Below are 20840 nucleotides of genomic sequence, written 5' to 3'. Positions count from 1 at the left end.
GAGTTCGAAATTTCGCACGAATGCAAAGCTTGCCATATAGTTCCTTTGAGTCGCAAGTAAAAAAGTTACATTATATACTACTCAGCACATAAATGTACAGAGTAGAAACAGCACCTTGAGCTACTAGACTAAGTAAGGTGATAACAACACAAGACATTAATACAAGACAGAAGGAAAGAGGGCTAAGAGAAAGCTAACTTAAACTGCCTATTCTGCCTATAAATTCACTTAAACAAGAACAACAAAGCAGCAAAACTGACTATAGAACGTTTTTTTGTTTTCATATTTTGTTATTTTTTATTCCATGTTTTTTTATTTTGTTGTATTTTTTTGTGCCACGATGCCTATTCTACTTAAAACTAAACCCTAAAACTATAAAACAAGTATGTAAGCCGGCCAAGGCTTAAAACCTCATTCCGACTACCCACTATTAAGTGCCGATTGAAGCCACCAAAACTGGTTCTCCTGCTTCACCCTATCAGTTCGGTCCCGTTCGGACACAGCCCTACTGAACCGAAGGAGCTCGGCTCCGCCTTGTGCCATGACGTCCCGATTGTACAGGAGTCGCCTATCCACGGTTCGTCATCTGCCGTGGTAGATTAGGGGAACTGCCAATCTATCCTGTCTAAAAAGAGGAGTGCCTCTGATGGAATGAAGCCGCTCAAGCGTGCACTCTCTAAACACTCGTCGTTTGGATAGAACACCCCGAAAATTAAATCGTTGGTCGAAGACATAGCTCTTGTAATGTGACCTCGAACGAGTTTTATCAAGAAATTGTCAATTCTGTTGATTTGAGCCCCGTTGTATAGGACCTCGTTGGAATAGTAATGCATATAAAAAGATTCGGCTGTTCGATATAAGCCGGTGCAGCGTCGTAAACACTGCCACTCGAACACCCGAAACTTCTCCATCTGGGCAACGTTGAATAACACAGGACAACCATACACGATCATTGGCCGTATGAGGGCCATGTAGCAAATTACCTTCACTCTGGGGTCAAGCCGACTGCTAAAAAACAGCCGTTTCGTCAGAGCGAAGGCTCCTCTGGCCCTGGTCAGAGCAGCATTTATATGTCTGTCGAAATATAAATACTGATCTAACAAGTGTACTTCACTACACTTTTGCTCGCTAATGGCTGCCCGTGAAGATCAACGATGACCAATTCTTGCTCGTGGCCCCAGCCAATGAAGTCCGGAACTGAATTTTCTCTGACTTCTGGACATTTATTTTCAGTTTCCAGTCGTCGCAATATCGCTGAATCTTGTCGAAATCACGCTACAAGAGAATTCTAATAACCTCAACCGTTCGGGCCGTTCTGTACGCAATTAGATTGTCGGCGTACGCCTTTGTAAGACTACCTAACCTATCATATCGCTGGTGTAAATGCTGAAGAGAATCGCAGAATTCACCGCTCCCTGTTGAAGACCATTTTTAATTGAGAATGTTGTGGTAGAAGTTACATTGCCACTTTTGACAACAAACTTTCTACCGTTAAGCATATCATAAATGGCAACAATGGCTTGTTTATGCTAAGCCTGCTCAGTTTTAGGTAAAGACCCTCTAACCATACGGTGTCAAAGGCCTTTTCCAAATCAACCAGGACAGCACCTGTGCATTGTTGTTTTGATTTATTCCATTGGATATCAGAAACGAGTTTAGACGTAGCATGAATTGTGTCATGACCCGCCTTGAACCCGAACTGATTATCCGGAATTATTTTGTTGTCCGCAGCCCACTTAGTCAGAGCCCTATTAATGATTTTTTCGAAAACTTTGCTGATGCTCGGAAGAAGACTTATCGACCGAAGATTTGACGGGTTGGAGTTGTCCTTTCCCTTTTTCGGGAGAGGATTAACCACAGCGGTCTTCAAATGAATTAAAGAGTGTGTTGTAAATGTCAATTGCCTCCATCGGTAAATGTCTTACAACGTTGGATATACCATCGACACCTGCTGACTTTTTATTTTTTATTGAATTGAAGATGTGCTGAAGCTTAACCTTCGTCACTAACAAGGGACTTGGTCCCGTTTTGCTCGGAGATTATGGCATTTGCCAAGGAATTGTCATTGAACCGCATGAAACCACGTTTTTCAGATCGTCATTGTGTCATATCATTTCGAAGGTAAAAGTGATTAAGTAGGGCTCTGTTTTCCAGGTCGTGGTTGGGGTGAATGCTAACATTCCTTTGTACACTTGCTGAAAGGCAGCTCCCAACGCCTCCACTTTTTCCTTCGGATCTTCAATTATGTAAAAGTCATCGTCAAAGATGGCTTCCTCTGGATCTATTTGCGCTGTCATGAGTAAGTCTCTGTTCTCTTCAGTTCTTTGGAGTTTAAGACTCGGAAGTTCATTATCGTTTTTTTTCCTGAATATCTTGTTGATTTCTGAATTAACTGACCGGATCTTGCGGTCCCAGTACTTGTTAATTGATAGCCTGTAGTTCTCCTTAATCAACAGGTTGACATTTTTTATTGACGACTTCAGTGTCCTAACCTCCAAGTCATGTGGGTCTGTAAGTCGTCTGTACAAGTTTTTGATTCTTGTCAGTAAGCAACTCTTGTGCTTGCGTAGTGCGTCAATAGTCGTATTTCTGTAAGCGTCCATTTGGTCCCGTTCTTTGTACTTTGCTATTGTCCGCTCCTTCGTTCGTTTTATTGATTCGTCCATCTGTTGTTAATGTGGTCAATTTCTGTATTTGTCAGGTGTCTGTTGTTTGGTGGGGCTATGTCACTCGAACGAAGGGAACCGAAGCTTTATCAGTGACTAGGCCGTTGCCTGTAAAAACGTTTAAAGGTGTTAAATCACAAGATTTCGGCGGCTCACTTTCGTTCATGAATTTTAATGCATTGTTGATGTGTTCATCGTTTAATTTTCAGGCGTAGTTCTTATTTGTCAAATGTCAAAAGATGACAGCTGCCCATATAACGAGTTATATCTAAAATGAAACCCCATATAAGAAAGCCCTTTACGTAAAGGGTTCTTCGTTTAACGTTATTTTAAAATTAAATCTTTAACAAGTATCAAACATTTTAACTATACGTAATTTATTTTTGTGTTTAAATATTTAAAAGGGACAATGTGGCGTATACGCACTATTCGTATTTCAATGAGTTTTTCAGCATTTGTTTGGTACGTTGGTAATTAAATTAGATATTGAATTCATAAACAATTAAATAAAATTGCACCACAAACAAGGAAATCATAAAAATAAAAATTTCCTAGCGTTTTAAATTAGCTTTTTCCTAAAGTAATATTTAAGGTAGTTCTTAAGCAATTTCAACACTTACATTCTGAGAAAAATGTTAATATTCTTTTGTTAACATTAATAACATTTGTATACAAAAATATACCATATGCACATAATGTATATTCAAATGTGTCATATGACATAATTGCATGTGATATGAAATTAGCATAGAAACATGGATTTTTCTCTAAAGCATGTGGCGCCTCATAAACAAACAGGTGTTTCTTTGAATTATAGTCGTGAAATAATATAGTCATAATAATGATGATTTTTGTTGCTACACCACTAGCAATTTAAAAATGATAATTTATAAATATTTAATTCTTAAACTAGAATTTTTGCAGCAGCATTGTAATGAAACCCACTGCAACAATTTGAATGTATAATTAATTGATATGAGTATATCTTAATATTGAAGGTAATGTACAATATACATACTTGAATATATTAAAAATGGTCTTCTTAATATGTGCATTATATATTTTTTTAAGTATGTGAAAAAAGTCTTAACAAAAAGAATTATCATAAGTTAGTAAAACAAAATGGTTCTGTGTGACATTGACATTGAAGTTCCTTAAAACCAAAACAAATTTAAATTTAAATTTTTAGTTTAATTAAATACTGGAAAGTAGTTGTGCTTAAAAATGTACAATTGCTTTCTTAAAATTTTATTTTTCTTGAAGAAGAAGATATTTAAGACCATTAAACAATAGAATTGATAGTAAAAGAGAAGTTCAAGTAGTTTTTAATAGTCAAAGTTGTATAAGGGTTTTTGTTTTTTCAAGCACAGAACTTATATATTTGCATTAATACAAAAATTGACTATTTCAAATTGTTCTTAATTATTCTTATTTTAAACTAAACAACACACAAACATTTGTATTTTATTTTTCGAGTTAGATAAAAAACTTCCAAGTACACTTAAACAGACATTTTGAATTTGTTGAGATTTATAATTATAAACTACACATAATGGACGATATTTCAGTGAGGTAGGTAGGTAAAGATAGCAGTCAGAAGCAACTTATTCTTACTTACATACTTAAGGTGGCGCTACAATCCGGGGCGGACCTGGGCCTCAACCAACATGCCAGTTCGGTCTCTTCCTAGCTGTCTCTAATTTCGAACGCCAAGTTAGTTGAGGTCTTCACCCACCTGCGTGTGCCACCTGAATCGCGGTCTTCTCTACTGCGCAGTCCCTCGAGATTGGATTCGAAGACCTTCCGGGCTAGAGCGTTGATGTCCATTCGCTCTACATGACCTAGCCATCTAAGCCGTTGGACTTTAAATTATAATAATAATAATACAGCCCGTACAGTTCGTCGTTATATCTTCTCCACCATTCTCCATCTATGTGTACCGGACCAAAAATCCCCCGAAGACTTTTTCTCTCGAAACATCCTAAGACGCTTTAATCTTTCTTTGACAGGGTCCACGCCTCAGCTCCATAAATGAGAACCGGGATGATGAGTGTCTTATAGATGATGATTTAAGATGCTCGAGAGAGGACTTTACTTCTCAATTGCCTTCTAAGTCCAAAGAAGCGATTTGCAAGAGTTATTCTTCGTTTGGTTTCAGCGCTTGTGTCGTTGTCTGTGTTAATAGCGTTGATTAGGTAGACAAAGTCCTTAACTACCTCTAAGTTTAGCTGTCCATAGTGACGTTTTGTTCAAGACGTCGTTGACGTTTTGAGGATTGTGCCTCTAGTGTTGACGGTTGAGTTTTGCACAATTCTTTCCAGAACGATATTGAAGAAGTCGCATGACAGTGCATCGCCTTGTCTAAAGCTTTTTTTGACATCAAATGCATCGGTGAGATCTTTTCCGACTTTGATAGAGCAGCGTGCAAATTCCATCGAGAGGATCTTATACACAATGTTAAGGAGACTAATGCCTCTGTAGTTGGCGCAATTCAAAGGGTCTCCTTTCTTATGTATCGGACACACTATGCTGAGATTCCACTCATCGGGCATGCTTTTTTCCGACCATATTTTGCAGAAAAGTTGGTGCAGGCTCCGTGCCAAGTCATCGCCTGCTGCTTTAAATAGTTCGGCAGCGATGCCGTCAGACCCAGTAGCTTTGTTTGACTTCAGTTTAGATATAGCTATATTCACTTCGTCAAGGTCGGGTAGGCGGAATTTTTGATCTGCGTCGCCGAGGTTGAGTGGTTCTATCTCCCTTACAGCGGATTTCGGTTCGTCATTGCCGTTATATAATTTGGAGAAGTGGTCTTTCCATATTCTCAACATAGACTGCGGTTCTACTATGATGTTCCCCTGATCGTCTTTACAGGCTTCGGTTCGTGGCTGGTACCTTTGGAAGGTTTTTTTTACATTTTGTTAAATTTGCGAACCTCAATCCTTTTGCGACATCCTTCTATCTCCTCGATCGTGCGCTTCTCATGCTCTCTTTTTTTTCATATAAGAAGCCGGTGTTCGTCTCTCCTCTTCTGCTCGTAAGGCTCACGAGCAGCTCTGGTCCTTCTGTACAGCACCGTTTTCTATGCCTGTTGTTTTGCTGCGAGCATTTGCTGGCATTCGTCGTCAAACCAGGGGTTTTGCTGTGGTGGCCGTGTGAAACCTAGCACTTCAGAGGCGGCATTTTTGAAGCTGCAAGGCAATGTTGCCACTGGTTTTCAATGCTTAATGCAGGCAGCATAGAAACTTCTCACAGTACTTCCTTGTTTGGCTTGGACCGGGATATCCGTATCCGTACCATGGCTACAACGAGGTAGTGGTCCAAGTTGGCCCCTCAAAATATTCCGACATGCTGTATACTGAAGAAGTGTCGTGCGTCTATCGCAACGTGGTCAATCTGGTTGCAAGTTGATTGATCAGGAGATTTCCATGTCCCTTTGTGTGAACTGCGTACTAGCTACCAGAAAGTCTTGCCCCGCCGCAAATCGATCAGCCTGCATCCGTTGTCGGAGGTGGTGTCGTGCAGGCTGTATCTCCCGATTGTGCTACGAAAGATGTCTTCTCTTCCTAGCTTGGCGTTAAAATCTCCTAAGATAATTTTAATGTTATCGCCAGGGCACTGCTCATAAGTCTTGTCCAAGAGCTCGAAGAACATGTCTATGGTGTCTTCATTTTTCTCCTCTGTTGGGGCATGCGCGCATATAAGGTTTATGTTGGCGAATTTAGCCTTGATGCGGATTGTCGTGATGCGCTCGCTCACACTGTTGAAACTCAAGACTTTTTGCCTGAGTCAAGTATTCCAACAACAAATCCACACCCACGTAGACGCTGTCTTTGTTCTCGGTAGCAGTCGCCGTAGTGTATGTACATCGCAGTCTTTTAGTTTAAATTTGCCCGGTCCATCCCATCGCACTTCTTGGATGGCGGTAATATCTGCCTTGCAGCAGTTTAGGGCTTCTGCTAATTATTCGGCTGCATATGGACTATTTAGGGACCTAACATTCCACGTACAGATCCGAAGTTTGTTGTCCTTATTTCGTTTGCGTGGGTTGTCAACAGTGAATCCGTCCGTATCCGAGACTTGTTGGTGATTTTTTACGTAGCCAGGAATCCGAATATGTCGCCAAAATATTGCCTTCCAATATTTCTTCCGTAAAATTATGGATAACATTCATAGGGACATATTACTTTTTATATTTTTATACTATAATATAGAGTTTCTTACAAGATATTTCATTTTGAATAGCCCGCTGTTTTTGAAGCTGTCACTTTTAATTCTCTCATCTCTTATCATTCGACTACGTTTTTACTAAAAATAGAACATTACATTTTTCAACAATGTATTAAAAATGGTGCTATGGCAACAAAACCAACATAATTTCGCAAATAATGTTTTACCAATTATTAAGTATCATATGATGGATCCAAGTGTCACGATGGTAGGTTGTGAGATGATTTTGAAATCCGAAGCGGAGTCAGGCAGGGCTGTATTCTGTCGCCAATATTGTTTTTGTTGGTGATAAGCGATGTACTGCGCTTAGCTCTGTCAGGTAGTGGAGGTATCCAAATGGACTTTGAAATGCTATTTAAAGCACTTGAATTACGCTGACGATTTTTGCTTACTCTCTCATAGGATCATGGATCTCCATCAAATTACAACAAGTGTATAGAGAGAAGCAGAAGTTGTGGGGCTGAAAATAAATTCCATCAAAACAAAAATCATCAGCCTCGGAACCCGTCCATCCTCTCAAATAAATATTTTCTCGCAACCGGTGGCAAAGTGGCGGAACCGAACAAGACGTCATCTGCCACATCGGCAAAGCAAAAGTGGCGTTCGGTATGCTGTCAAAAATTTGGAGGAATAACTCTATCAGCTTAAGAACAAAGCTACGATTGCTTAGCACAAATGTCGAATCTGTGCTGCTTTATGGGTGCAGCACTTGGAAGGTTACCATTACAAGAAAGCTGCAAAACTTCGTGAATATATGTCTTTGTAACATCCTAAGGATTTTCTGGCCAAACCGCATATCAAATGAGGTATGTCATAGAAGGACAGGTCAGGAACCTATAGAATCTATAATACGAAGACGTAAATGGAAATGGATTGGACATACGCTTCGACAAGTTAACTACTGCATTGCAGGACAAGCAATGCAGTTGAATCCGCGTGCGTATGTGTAGTAGAGGCCCTATGCCCCTTAAGGATTTCCCAACGGGCTTAACAGGTCTGAGGACCTAAAAAGAAAAAAAAATGTTTAATAAATTTTTTTGAAATACATTTCGTCAAAAATAACTTGGTTTGCATCTTTGAACATTATCACTTTGATTTTCTTAACAATTCGCTTATAGCGATCATTCACAATTTGTGTCACTGAACAAAATATCCTGATTAAAATATACCGGAAAGTGTCAACTATCTGTCATTGGAATTGTGTTAAAATAAAACACTTGCCAAAGGAACGTTTATTTTCATTTTGTCTCGAAAAAAAATCTTTGAATGATTTCGAATCTGTCAAGTTTGTAATTTGATTTTATGCAAAGAAAACTGATCCATTCATACATTTTTCCGTACTGATCCCACGGACCCTTTAGCCCTTTTCATAACTGTCACTTGTCTCAATTTAAAAAGAAGCTTTTATGCAAAGGTATTGTTAAGTAAAGTAATGTGTTAAGCTTCGGCTGTGTGGCACGTAGCACCGGCCGTTCTGTTCAAACCAAATGTTGCCAATATCCTTCTCTTCAATTTTTGTGAACAAAAAGTCGTTCAATATGGCCTGATAACGATTGCCATTGACTGTAACGGCCACTCCTTGCTCATTTTCGAAAAAATGCCAAAATGCCTCTGGACCGAAATCCGCACCAAACAGTGGCTCGTTTTGGGTGTATCGGGTTTTCAATGTATGTGTGCGTGTTATCTGTGGCCCAAATGCACAATTTTGCATATTTGCATACCCGCCAAGATCAAAATGAGCATCATCTGAAAAGATGATTTTTTTTGCAAAATGGCATCTTCTCTAAGTCGATATTGGTAATATTTCCCAGCGTATACACAGCCATATTCGTTCAGCGGAAGGATAAAACTTATTATCTGTCAAATCAGACATGAGTTAGTGTTGCCATTCACGAAATAAGCACTAGTTGAAAAGGAAAAACGTTAGATGGTGGACCGCATAGAAAATATATTCCATGTAGCGGTATCAAGAAATGACTACCATTCTTCGATCAATGACATTGGTTTGACGTTTAAGTTAAGTGGCTTGATAATAACTCAAACTCATCGATTTTGACAGATTAAGATTGCATATGGTTACATTTTGTTCAAAGATTTAAAATGTGTGGAAATAACTGAAATGATTGCTATCTAAAGTGAATCCCCTGACACCGATGATTTAAATTTGATGATACACGGGTTTAAATAGTATAACTCACCCTTAGGAACTTAAATTTAATAATCTAAAGTATAATTGGTGTAATTTTTAGATTTTACAAAAACCCAAAACTAAGCCAAAACAAAAATCAGAAAAACCTAATGTTCTCGATTTAATATTCATTCCACATGCTAACAATTCTAACAACAAAAATAAAAATACTACCGGGTTTTTTTATTTTCAACTCAATCATCATGCTTTATGTATGAACTCACCCATTCCCAAAGATGATTAATGATGACGGATGGAATTGTTAAGAACTTTTTAATAATTTGCATAAACATAGTTGTTAAAAATTGTATTTTCGGATAAAATAACAAAACAAATTTCAATTGTTAAATAAATAACAAAACAGGTACTGATTGATCCATAAGAGACTTTGAAAAGCTTCGGCTATGACGAATATGATAAATTTTTTGGCATTTAAAAGATTAATTTAATTTTCATTTGATATTATTTATTTTAATGCTCTTTAAAATATTGCATAGTGCTATCTATCTGATAGAAATTACCATACTTAACCATTTTAAATGATTATTATTTCTATTTAAAAATAAACATGTTTTAGGAAATGATTTAGGAAAAATTTAAGTGATTTGTTAGTCGTTTATAAATCTATCTTAACAATAGAAAAATATTAATTTCTATAATTACTAATAATTCTAGCTTAAAAAAAGAAAACATTATTGCCACATGTGAATATGGTTAAAAGTCTCAGAACAAAAATGGTCTCTGAATGATGACCATATTATCAAATTAATTCGCATTACGTCAATCAAAATAATATCTACAATAACCAGCATTGTATTATCTGATCTTTTTTCCACCCATTGATCAAAAGCATTGTTTCCCATTCCGAACACTTTGATTAAAATACTGATAATTATTTTCCATTATTTCATTCGACATTATAACTTTCTTATAGAAACTTCCTTTCAATTTGCATAAACGTACGAGTAGTTTGTGATTTTTATTTCGTTTTGTTTCTATTGCATTCCTTAAAAAGATTTATAAACAAATTATTCCATTTGGGGTTAAAAAATGTTTTAATTACATTTTATAGCAAAGTGCAGAGATTTTCTGAGAATATCATAATAACCAGACTTATTGTCTGTTGTGCGAATGGAATTTATTCACATCATGACAAAATCAACAATTATTTGCCTTGCCACTTGGGGCGGGCATTAAACAATTAATTTAAATCTTTGCAGTTTAACATTTTTTTTGTTTCTAAATAACAAATTAAGATGTGTGGTTTTTTTTTATATTGAATAATCTATTTATAAATTAATTTTTTGATGTTTTTTGTGAACTATAGACGTAAAATATGAATTTTGACAGTAAAATGACATTGAAGTATTTGCTCCATTTTCATTTTGAAACGTCACCGACAATGTAACTATTTTTAATCAAAACAAATCATCTTTTATTTTTATTTAACCTAACATTTTTTCATGAGAAAAGTGAATCGGGAATAACAGAATGAAATTACAAGTATTTTGCATTCTCATTTTATTTATTACATTTTATTTTATTGAACCATAAAAAATATATATGTATGCAATTGGCTTAATTCTAACATAAATAATATTTAACAATAACTTAAATTAAAACATTTGTTGGAACAAAGGGGGCCTAACTTTATAAAGGGTGTCCCAAAATTAACGCAAGATTTGAATTAAATAGAAAACGCCGTTTTTAGTCTTTTGATAGTTATATTTTTATTGACTCGTAAAGTACATAAGATAGGGTTATGTATGGAATAACACATCGGACAAATGGCCACCACGGCTTTGCATGCACATGCGCACTCTTTTGTTGATATTTTCCATGACCATTCTGCATAAATGTGGCTGAATTTCGTTGATGCAGCGTTGAATCTCCTCCTTTAATGCACGGGTGGTTGTGGGCTTGTTGACATAGACTTGTGATTTCAAATAACCCCATAAAAAGAAGTCTAATGGTGTTAAATCACACGATCTAGGAGGCCAATTTTGATCACCGAAACGAGAGAGTACACGACCTGGAAATGTCTCATGCAGTAATTGAATTGTTTCACGGGCTGTATGACATGTGGCACCGTCTTGTTGAAACCACATATTGGACACATCAATATCATCCAATTTTGGCAGAAAGAACTGTGTAATCATGTCGCGATATCGAGCACCAGTAACAGTCACTGCTTGACCAGCATCATTTTCAAAAAAATATGGCCCAATTATGCCTCCAGCCCAAAATCCACACCATACAGTCACGCGTTGTGGATGCATTTGTTTTTCGACAATCACATGTGGGTTCTCTGAACCCCAAATGCGGCAATTTTGGCGATTGACAAAGTCATCAAGATGAAAATGTGCTTCATCGCTTAGGATGATTTTGCTCGAAAAATCAGGATCTATTTGTTGATGTTCAATAATCCATTCAACGAACTCTCTTCTCTGTCCATGGTCATTAGGCTTCAATTGTTGTGTTAATTGAATTTTGTAAGCATGAAGACACAGATCTTTGGTGAGTATACGCTGTAGAGAGGTTCTTGAAATTTGCAATTCTTGTCCACGACGTCGAATTGAGGTTCCTGGATTGTCAGCAGCAATCTCACGCACTGCTTTGACATTCACATTTGAACGGCTTGTTTTTGGACGACCAGTGTGTTTGGCGTCTCCAACGGATCCAGTCTCCATGAATTTTTCAATTAATCTCTTCACAGTTGACGAAGTTAAAACACTATTCCGACCATATTTTGTATAAAATTTTCGAACTGCAGCCGCCAAGTGTTCACTATTTTTGAAATATTCTTTAATAATGAAGACACGTTGCTCTATAGTGTAACGCTCCATTTATAATAACCCTATACTGTTAGCTGTCAAATTGCTTTTTTTCAGGGTTGCCAACACTTCACTGCACAAATGGCGGCAAATTCAAATCTTGCGTTAATTTTGGGACACCCTTTAAATTGATGAATTACAAAAATTAACATGTGTTTAACATGAAGTCGATGGCTTAAAAAAGAGTGTCGTTGGCGAGGTTCATCTCGGGTTGTTCAGTCCCGGTTGTCCTGATGGAGGTTGGTTGGCTGTGGAGGCGTTCAGCCGCGGTAGTATGCTGACTCCAGGCCAGCATAGAAGGAGACGTCGTCATCGTCAGTGGGGAGTTTGTCCAAGATATCCATACCACAAAGTTAACTCGGGTCCGGGTGTCGTTCCTGATTGGTCATCCTTCTCACTAATTGGTTAGGGTGGCTGGCGTCTTTCGTGATTATCTTGCCTGTGGAAAGAACTAGTCAAGTGGCTTGATTTCAGCTCCTTCGTAGACTCTACGATTACTATAGTGCTTCTGTCGTTGACGGTCGAATTGTAGATCGGATATCCTTAGTATCTTCCTCTCGAAGACTAAGTTTTTCCATTGCAGTTTTTTATATTGTGAACCATATCGGAAAACTGTAGGTGATAACCGGTCTTAGCAGTTGTTTGCATATAAACATTTTCGTTGGTTTACTTAATCCAGTTTTCTTCTTCAAGAGAGCAGCTCATTGAAGTGGTTTCCCAGGTATTTGGCGTTCTTCTTGGCTTTAATCCTTGATCCATCCGGGAACGTCAGAACAAGGTTTCGGGTCACTGCCGCCGATTTACAGCGGCTGTTGTTGGTGACGTGTCTCCGGAAGCATATAAATTCCGACTTGGAGGTATTTATCCTTATTCCCCACTTCTGGTAGTACTCGTAAAGTTTGCTTATGTGTGATTCTGCTTTTCGGGCTGCGATCGTAGGAAACATGGAGGATGAATAGGTGAGTGAGTCATCCGCAAACAGCAGGTTCTTACAATCCGTTGGCACTGGCTGGTCAGATGTCATCAGGCTGTAGGGGAGCGGTCCAAGTTTTGATCTTTGGGCAATTCCAGCCTTTACGTCTCTAATCGTTAACTTGCAACTATCTATTTCTACGAAAAAGTTTCTGAAAGAAAGAAAAGAAAACAAAATTTTTTATTTTTGGTTGTGGGATATTTAAAATTCGGAGCTTATGGATGAGGACCTCAATCCATACGCTGTCGAAAGGTTTCTCGACATCCAGGAAGCATCCAACTGTGGCTCGGTGGCTATTGAGAGCAGCGGTGACGTCGGGCTGAAACTTTAGAAGTGGATGGATCGTTGAGTGAGCCTGTCGGAATACAAACTGCATGTCGGGGATGATGTTATGCTCGTTTCAGAATTTCTTCAGTAAAATGACTTCTTCCAGAATTTAGCTGATGTTGTTGAGGAGTGAGACAGGCCTGTAGTTGGAGATCATATTGGTACTGCCTTTCTTTGGAATTGCCACTACTTTGGCTGTCTTCCACTTTTTTGGAAAGTAGCCGTTGTTGATGCAGTTATTTATGATAATAGTCAAGATTATCATAAAAACTTGCGAAAGTCTTTTCAGGATTTAGTTGGAAATCCCGACCATTCCAGTTGACTTCTTCGGATTCAAGTTGTTAAGTTGAATCAACTGGATGGAGGTTTCTACTTCGTTCAGGAAGGCTTGGTCCGTTGATGGTTTTGGAGTGAAACTCTGTTCAAAGTGTTTGGCAAAAGCTTCCACTATGTCATTCGTTGAAGTTAGCTCGATGTTGTTGCTCATCATGACTTCCGGCAGTGGTTTTCTCCTACCGATCAGGCGGTTTCGTTCCTTGAAGGCATTTGGTTCCGGTTTGATCTCCCTCAATCTCTTTTTGATGGAGATGTCGTTGTTATTTGTTTGTCAATTTGATTTGTTTTATATAAACATGGCAATAATTTGGACTTGGGGGTATTCTGGTCTAGAGCCATGAATTTTAGGTAATTTTTGAAGTGCTGTAAAAAAAATGTAATATATTTACCATACATTTTTTTATACATTATTTATTCATATTAGAAGCATACAAAAAAATTGCTGAAAAGACCGTGAAAAACTCCAAAACACAGAAGCCGTAATTATTATCTATAATCACCTCTTCATCATTTGATTTCCTCAATTTTGCTGTTGCAAAGAAATCGCCTTTTTTTGTCGCTCTGGACGCGTAATCCTACGCGCTGAGGATTTTGTATCCATTTTATTAAAAAAATTGAAATAATCACTCAAAATACTTTTATTTCACTCACAGCACATACGTTCAAGTGGTTTACAAGGCGAATACTGAGTTATTGTATTACAATATATGTATATGTATATGTATATATATAACGGAACAAAAGGTCTTACTAAGAAATATAGATTCAGGTATTCGGAGAACCCCATTATGTCTTTTGTTCGATTAGTTACAGCCCAACCGATTTGGATGCCTGCTCAGCAAAATACTCCCCGAAAATAATTTGAATTTGGGAAAATCCTCTCGTACTCGTAGATATATTCTTAAATAATTAAACTATAAAAATATGAAAATATTTCTATACTAGAATAACCCCTTAAAAGAAATGACAAACATGCAAGTTAGATCAAAGAAACATATTCAAAAAGGATTTCTCAATGAAATACGTCAAAATACTAGTACTCATCTGATTTCTGTGTTGCTTTCATGTTCATTCAAAACAAAAAACAAAATGGAATTTGGGTGCGTTTACAATGTTTCTCGAATAAAAAACGGTGCTTAAATTTGACAATTTAGGATAACTTGGGCAAATTTATCATATCGGCTTTGAACACGGTCACACTAATTTTCGCATTTAAAAATATTTTCCGCTTTTTAAGTATAAAGCGGGAAGGAGAAACATATGTATATAAAACTGAAATGTGAAAACTGTTAAAGTGTTAAAGTTAAAGAAAACAAACATTTCAGAATGGAATGACAGTAAGTCTCGTTTGTTTGAATGAATCTAAATTTGGAGTTTGACAGATTGAAAAAAATCTACCGAAATGTTTGCAAGTGATAAGAACTTCTTTACCTATGGACAATCTAAGCTGTTACTCTTTTTACAATAAGACTTTTACTTTTCTCATACCGATACTGTAAAAAAGGAGAACCCCTAAACTGCACCAACTATAAAGAATCGGTCTACTTAACATCGTCCACAGTCCACAGCCGATCAAAAATGCACATAACGCCAGAGAACATCAAATCAATCCACTATCTCTTCATCCATTTCAAGACCAAACTGTATAAAGCCATGTCTAGCGTTGGCATTCCTTCCAAACTCGTCCGTTTGTGCAGGATAGCTCTGGAGAATTCACGCTGGTCCATAAAGGTTGGATACAATTTAACAGAACCCTTCCATGCCGTAAAAGGCTCCAGACAAGGTTTATGCAAGGTTTAAGAAATTGTAGCGCAGAGCTATCACGTAAACACTAGAGTTACTATCTTTCAAAAAGTTTGTCCAATTAATGGCATATGCTAATGAAATTGACAGAAACGGAAGAATTCAGAGTGAGTATTGAGGCAGAGGTGGCTAAAATGGGTTTAGTGCTTAATGAGAACAAAAGAAAGTACATGCTGTCATCAAGAAAGAAATAACTTCCCATCCCGTCTGTCGATTTGTCTTTCTTGAAAATTTGTCTATATGTACTCGTATCAATTTTTAACAAATTTGCGTACTATTTTTTGTGGATTTTATTTTTTATGAATAAACGGACTGTTGGATTTTTATATAAAAATTACTGAATATCGAAAACAATATTTTCTGTAAAATAAAATAAGTTTGAAGCCAATATTCTTACTTTTTGAAAAGCTATTTGAGTCGAAAGTAAATTTTTACCAAGTTTTAGTATTATTTTTTTAGAGTTTTAATTTTTGTAAAAAACTGTCAAATCGATTTTTTTCAAAATTTTACTGAATGTTGACATTGACAACAATATTTTTTGAAAGATAAAAGTAAATTAAAGCCAATATCTCAAAGTTCTGAAAAGATATTTGAGTCGAAAATCAATTTTTCCCACCTTTTATTAATTTTTTTTGTAGATTTTTGTTTTTTTGTAAAAAAAACTGTGAATTCGATTTTTCTCAACATTTGTCAGAATGTTTATTTTTCTTTTCTTATATATTTTTTATAAGATAAAATAAGTTTGAAGCCTAAATTTCAAGTTTTTGAAAAGATATTTGAATCCATATTTAATTTTTACCAACTTTGAGTAATGTTTTTTTTTTAGATTTTTATTTTTTATAAAAAAAACTGTCAATTCGATTTTTCTCAAAATTTTATCAGATGTCAAAAACATTATTCTTTGTTGCATAAAATTGTTTTGGAGATGAAATCATATTTAAGTCGTAAAATTTTGGAGGTGACAAATTTGTTTTTCTCAGTTTTTTTTTGGTTTATAAAAAAAAACCGTTGATTGGATTTTTTTCAAAAAATATACTTTTTTGATATCACGTTACTATATATTATATAAAATTTAATTCAAGTCTCTAGCGTTTTTGGTTGGTAAGATATTTAGGGTTAACCAAAATGTTCACCTTTTTTTCAAACTGCTATGGTACAAAAACCACCCACGCAATTTTCTTGAGAGCCTAATTTATTTGAAGTCGATATCTCTTCTGGTTCTTGAGCTATGGAAGACGAAAAAAACGTCGCGAACGTACGTACACTCGCACGCACAGACATCTTTCTAAAAGTCTTTTATTTCGACTGTAGGGACCTTGAAACGTCGAGAAATGTCAAAATTTTCAATTTGACAAATCGGACCCATTACAATAACTTCCTATGGGAAGTTAAAAATATCATTGGATTTTTATGTGTCAAAATTTAAAACTTTATTTCCCGTACCAAAAAAAAAGGTTCACTTTGTTTTCAATTGCTTCTGGATTGGTATGCATACCCAAACGTCAAACTCTACAGCTGTCATTATTTGTATTTGTATAATAATTCTATGAATTGATTTTTGACAATCAACTTCAGGATCATCAGAATCAAAAATGGGAAGAGTTCCATTTTGATCACGAATCGGAGAGAGATTCCGGAATGTCATACACAGATTTCGGGTTGCCAAAGAAAAATGACATTACGCTCCAAATGAATTTTACCGTTGTTTTGATATTTTTTCCCATCAACAGAAAAACTTGTTGCTTTATTTACACCTACGTTTTTGTAGGGTGGGTTATTTTTATTGCATTATGTCAGAAAACAAAGGAAGTAAAGTTTTTATATCGCGTTCGTTTTTTCCAATTTAATCAGAAAAAAAAACTGTTTCAGTTTTTAATTATCATGCAGTCAATTGCTTAAATTTAATAGATAATGGGTTACTTGCATTTTTGATCTGATTTGATCTTCATTTTCCCTTTGTTTCAGCTGTCGGCTATGACATTAAAAGTTTTTAAAATTACAAGTAAATCCCATGATTAGAATCTGTCAAAAAACTAAAGGCTTGTATCGTACTCGTATAAAAAGGCTGGCGAGCTATAGCTTGGTACTGTACCGATATTTATTAATAAGTACTTTGCTTATCTATAAATTATAATTTATACGCTAATGTGTAATTCTAACAGTATATTAGCAGTGACATTTGTTAGAATTTTTATTAAACGCAGATGTTATTTACTTTTCTATAAAAGCTTCCAAATTTATACATACATGTTAATACTTTGAGTAATGTCAAAAGAATTTTTTAAACAGTTTATTTGACAATAATGGAATTTTTCGCTCCGATATTGATCAACAAATTGGTTAATTTTTGTTTTTTTTTTTTTGAATATGTTAATGAAAAAATAAATTAAATGAAATTTATTACAAACACATATTTTGATGACAGGTGGTGTTAATTAAATTGACATCTTCTAATAAATCAACCAGAGAACGTGTCACTATTAATATTATTTTGCTCGCTTTTAATGACAAGAGAATTTGGATTGTAGGTAAATTATTGGTTTAAAAATACCTAACTTATTTATTTGAATATTTTTTGTTAATTTATTTGCTTCCGAGTTAATAATATAATGTTTGTATTGTTCCGTGTGGGATATTTTTTAAGTCATATAAATAATAAACCACATGCCTTGTTTTGTTTTCTTACAAAAGTCAAAATCTTTATTTTAGAAAGGTATTAAGTATTTTGTCGTTTAGAACAATATCTGTCAGTTTTGTCACTTTGGATTATGACAGATTTGTAGAGTTCATTATTGACTTATTAGACGTGTCCCAACAAATAGCGAAATTGCATTTTTCTTTAAATTAAAAAGCATTTGCATTGTTATTATATTTATGATAATTCAGAAACGTGTAAACAAGTTAAATAAAAAAAAGAACTTTTCCACCCCAGGTATTTGCATGACTTTTGTTATTGTTCACTAGGTTTGCACAAATTAACTGGCATGTCAAATCCAACAACAAGTTTACAATATAATTGACTTAAAACAAAACTAACTACATAATTCTTCAATCAGGCTAACAAATAATGTTTATTCAAAATCTTTAGCTCGCCATTAAACACATGTTTCACAAGTTTTCTAAGAATTAAGTAAGAGTAAGTGTCATGAAAAAAGATGACAGGAAAGCAAACAAGTTGTAAATATGACATCTGTGTGACAAGTTCGTATTATTTTGCATGACGTTGGTATGTCAAAGTGAATACTTTGTCATTATTGTTATTATTCGATAACTTTCAGAATAAAAATAAGAGGTTAATTTTAAAATAAATAAATGTAAGTCATTAATGTAAGCCAATTTAACAGAACAATTTTTGTTTTGTAAATTTGGCTAATATTAAGTAGTTAAATTAGAATGGGAATTCCAACTTTATCTATTATTGTACTCTATGGTTAGGGTATTTGATCATGCAATCAAATCATGTAAGTTCTAAATCGGCTTTGACACGTGTCAAAATATATTCCTACTACATAAAAATGGATGCTTAGAATTCAGCGATGGAATTAAATTATTGTTATTACTATGAACAATCTGTTTTAACCTTCTACTCCATTCCTTGTGATAATTGAAGGACCAACAAAAAGAACTTGTTTAATAATTCTATTACATTTAGAAAACCCTAAGGTCATAGAAAATGGTAAATGAAGTATTTTTATAAGCGCCACTAAGTTTGCAACAAAAATACCTAATTTTCTGGCAATTGATGAACGCAGTTTTTGGTAGCACCTGTCAATAATGACTTTCACCACTGAACACAATTTCAGAGCTCAAAAATTTAATGTTTAATATCTATTTCCTCAAAACACAGCCAACTTTTGAGAAGACTGTAGATATTGAAGCGATACGATGCTTTATCAAAAGAATCAATGAGGTGTAAATAAACTCATTGTTTCTTGTATAAAAATAGTTTGTCATTGAAAACAACTAACTTCACAATGTTTTTTAATGATTTTATCGTACCGAAACTGTATCACGTAATTGGCACTTAAGTGTAGCTTATTACATTTTTTTTTTAATAAATATAAAGTATTGTATAAACATTGAATTTCCCACCGATGTTTTGTCGATGTAATATTGAAAATAAGACAATTAAGGAAGAGGAGGCACAATATTTATGTTTTCTTGCAATTTTGTTTTCGTTTTTGTGCGCTACTTTAAACCAACTATCAAAAGAATTGGCACGGGGTACAGCAAGTAGCCGAGAATTTATAAATCCCAATTTCGGAACATCTCAAAGTGTGATAGAACATTGAATTAATATTTTAAGGCAATCTGAACACTGCTTTCTTGCTACTCGTTTGCTAACCACTAGTAACGTCATTTGACTGGATTATTTTGTGTATTGTATTCATGTTCACTTTGACAGATGTCACACAAGAGTTGTCATTTACAAAAATAAAGTATTTATAGCATTTATTGAAAATTTTGACATTTCTAGACGATTTAAGGTCTTAACTGAAAAAATTAATTGTGACCTAGATTATTTTATGAAAAAAATTAGAAGAGTCACGTTTTTGACATCAGACAAAACTTTGTGACCGATCTAACTGACAGTTTTATTAACAAAAAATAAACATTACTTAAAACAATGATTCTCCACATATAGGGTCTTTGAATTACTTACTTAATGTGGCGCTAAAGTGCTGTGTGAACTAGGGCTTCACCCAAAAAACTTCTCCATCTAGCTCGGTCCCTAGCTAGATGTCTCCAGTTTCGCGCTCCAAGTTGGGTGAGATCACCTTCCACTTGTGCGCCACCTGATCCGCTGTCTTTCTCTACTGCGCTGTCTAGTGGGTGTGGATTCGAAGACTTTCCGGGCCGGAGCTTTGGTTTCCATTCGCTCTACGTGACCCAGCCATCTCGTCGTTCCATCTTCTCCTCCACTCCCCTTCGATGCATACGGGACCGTAGAACACACAAAGAACTCTCGAACTGACCCAAGGTGCTTTCATCCGCTTTTGTCATGGTCCATGCTTCTGCACCGTATAGCAGGACGGGGATGATAAGGGTCTTATATAGCAACACTTTGGTCCCTCGAGAGAGGACTTTACCACTCAGTTGCTTTCTTAGTCCAAAAAAACAGCGGTTAGCAAGAGTTATTCTGCGTTTGATCTCAGCGCTGGTGTTGTTTTCTGCGTTTACAGCGGAGCCTAGGTAGACGAAGTCCTTCACTACCTCAAAGTTACGTCTGTCGATGGTGACGTTTTGACCAAAACGTCAGAGTTGTATGTCCTTTCTTGACGATAGGATGTACTTTGTTGTGCCCTCATTACCCGTTAAACCCATTTTTGCCGCCTCTGCTTCAATACTTACAAAAGCCCCATTGACATCACGCTGAGTTCTTCTCATTATGTCAATGTCATCAGCATATGCCAGTAATTGGACAGACTTTTGAAAGATAGTGCTCTAGTGTTGACGTGTGAGCTCTGCACTACTCTTTCAAGCAC

General features: G+C 35.8%; 1 protein-coding gene across 1 annotated transcript in view; it reads left to right on the top strand.

The window, feature by feature from the left end:
- The window catches only part of LOC129938593 (sodium-independent sulfate anion transporter), a 67371-nt gene that overhangs the window by 9987 nt on the left and 36544 nt on the right, over positions 1-20840 (top strand). The window lies entirely within an intron of this gene.

This window comes from Eupeodes corollae, chromosome 1 (genome assembly GCF_945859685.1).
Source record: "Eupeodes corollae chromosome 1, idEupCoro1.1, whole genome shotgun sequence".
In the NCBI taxonomy this organism is placed as follows: domain Eukaryota; kingdom Metazoa; phylum Arthropoda; class Insecta; order Diptera; family Syrphidae; genus Eupeodes; species Eupeodes corollae.
This window is presented reverse-complemented; position numbering and strand designations above follow the sequence as displayed.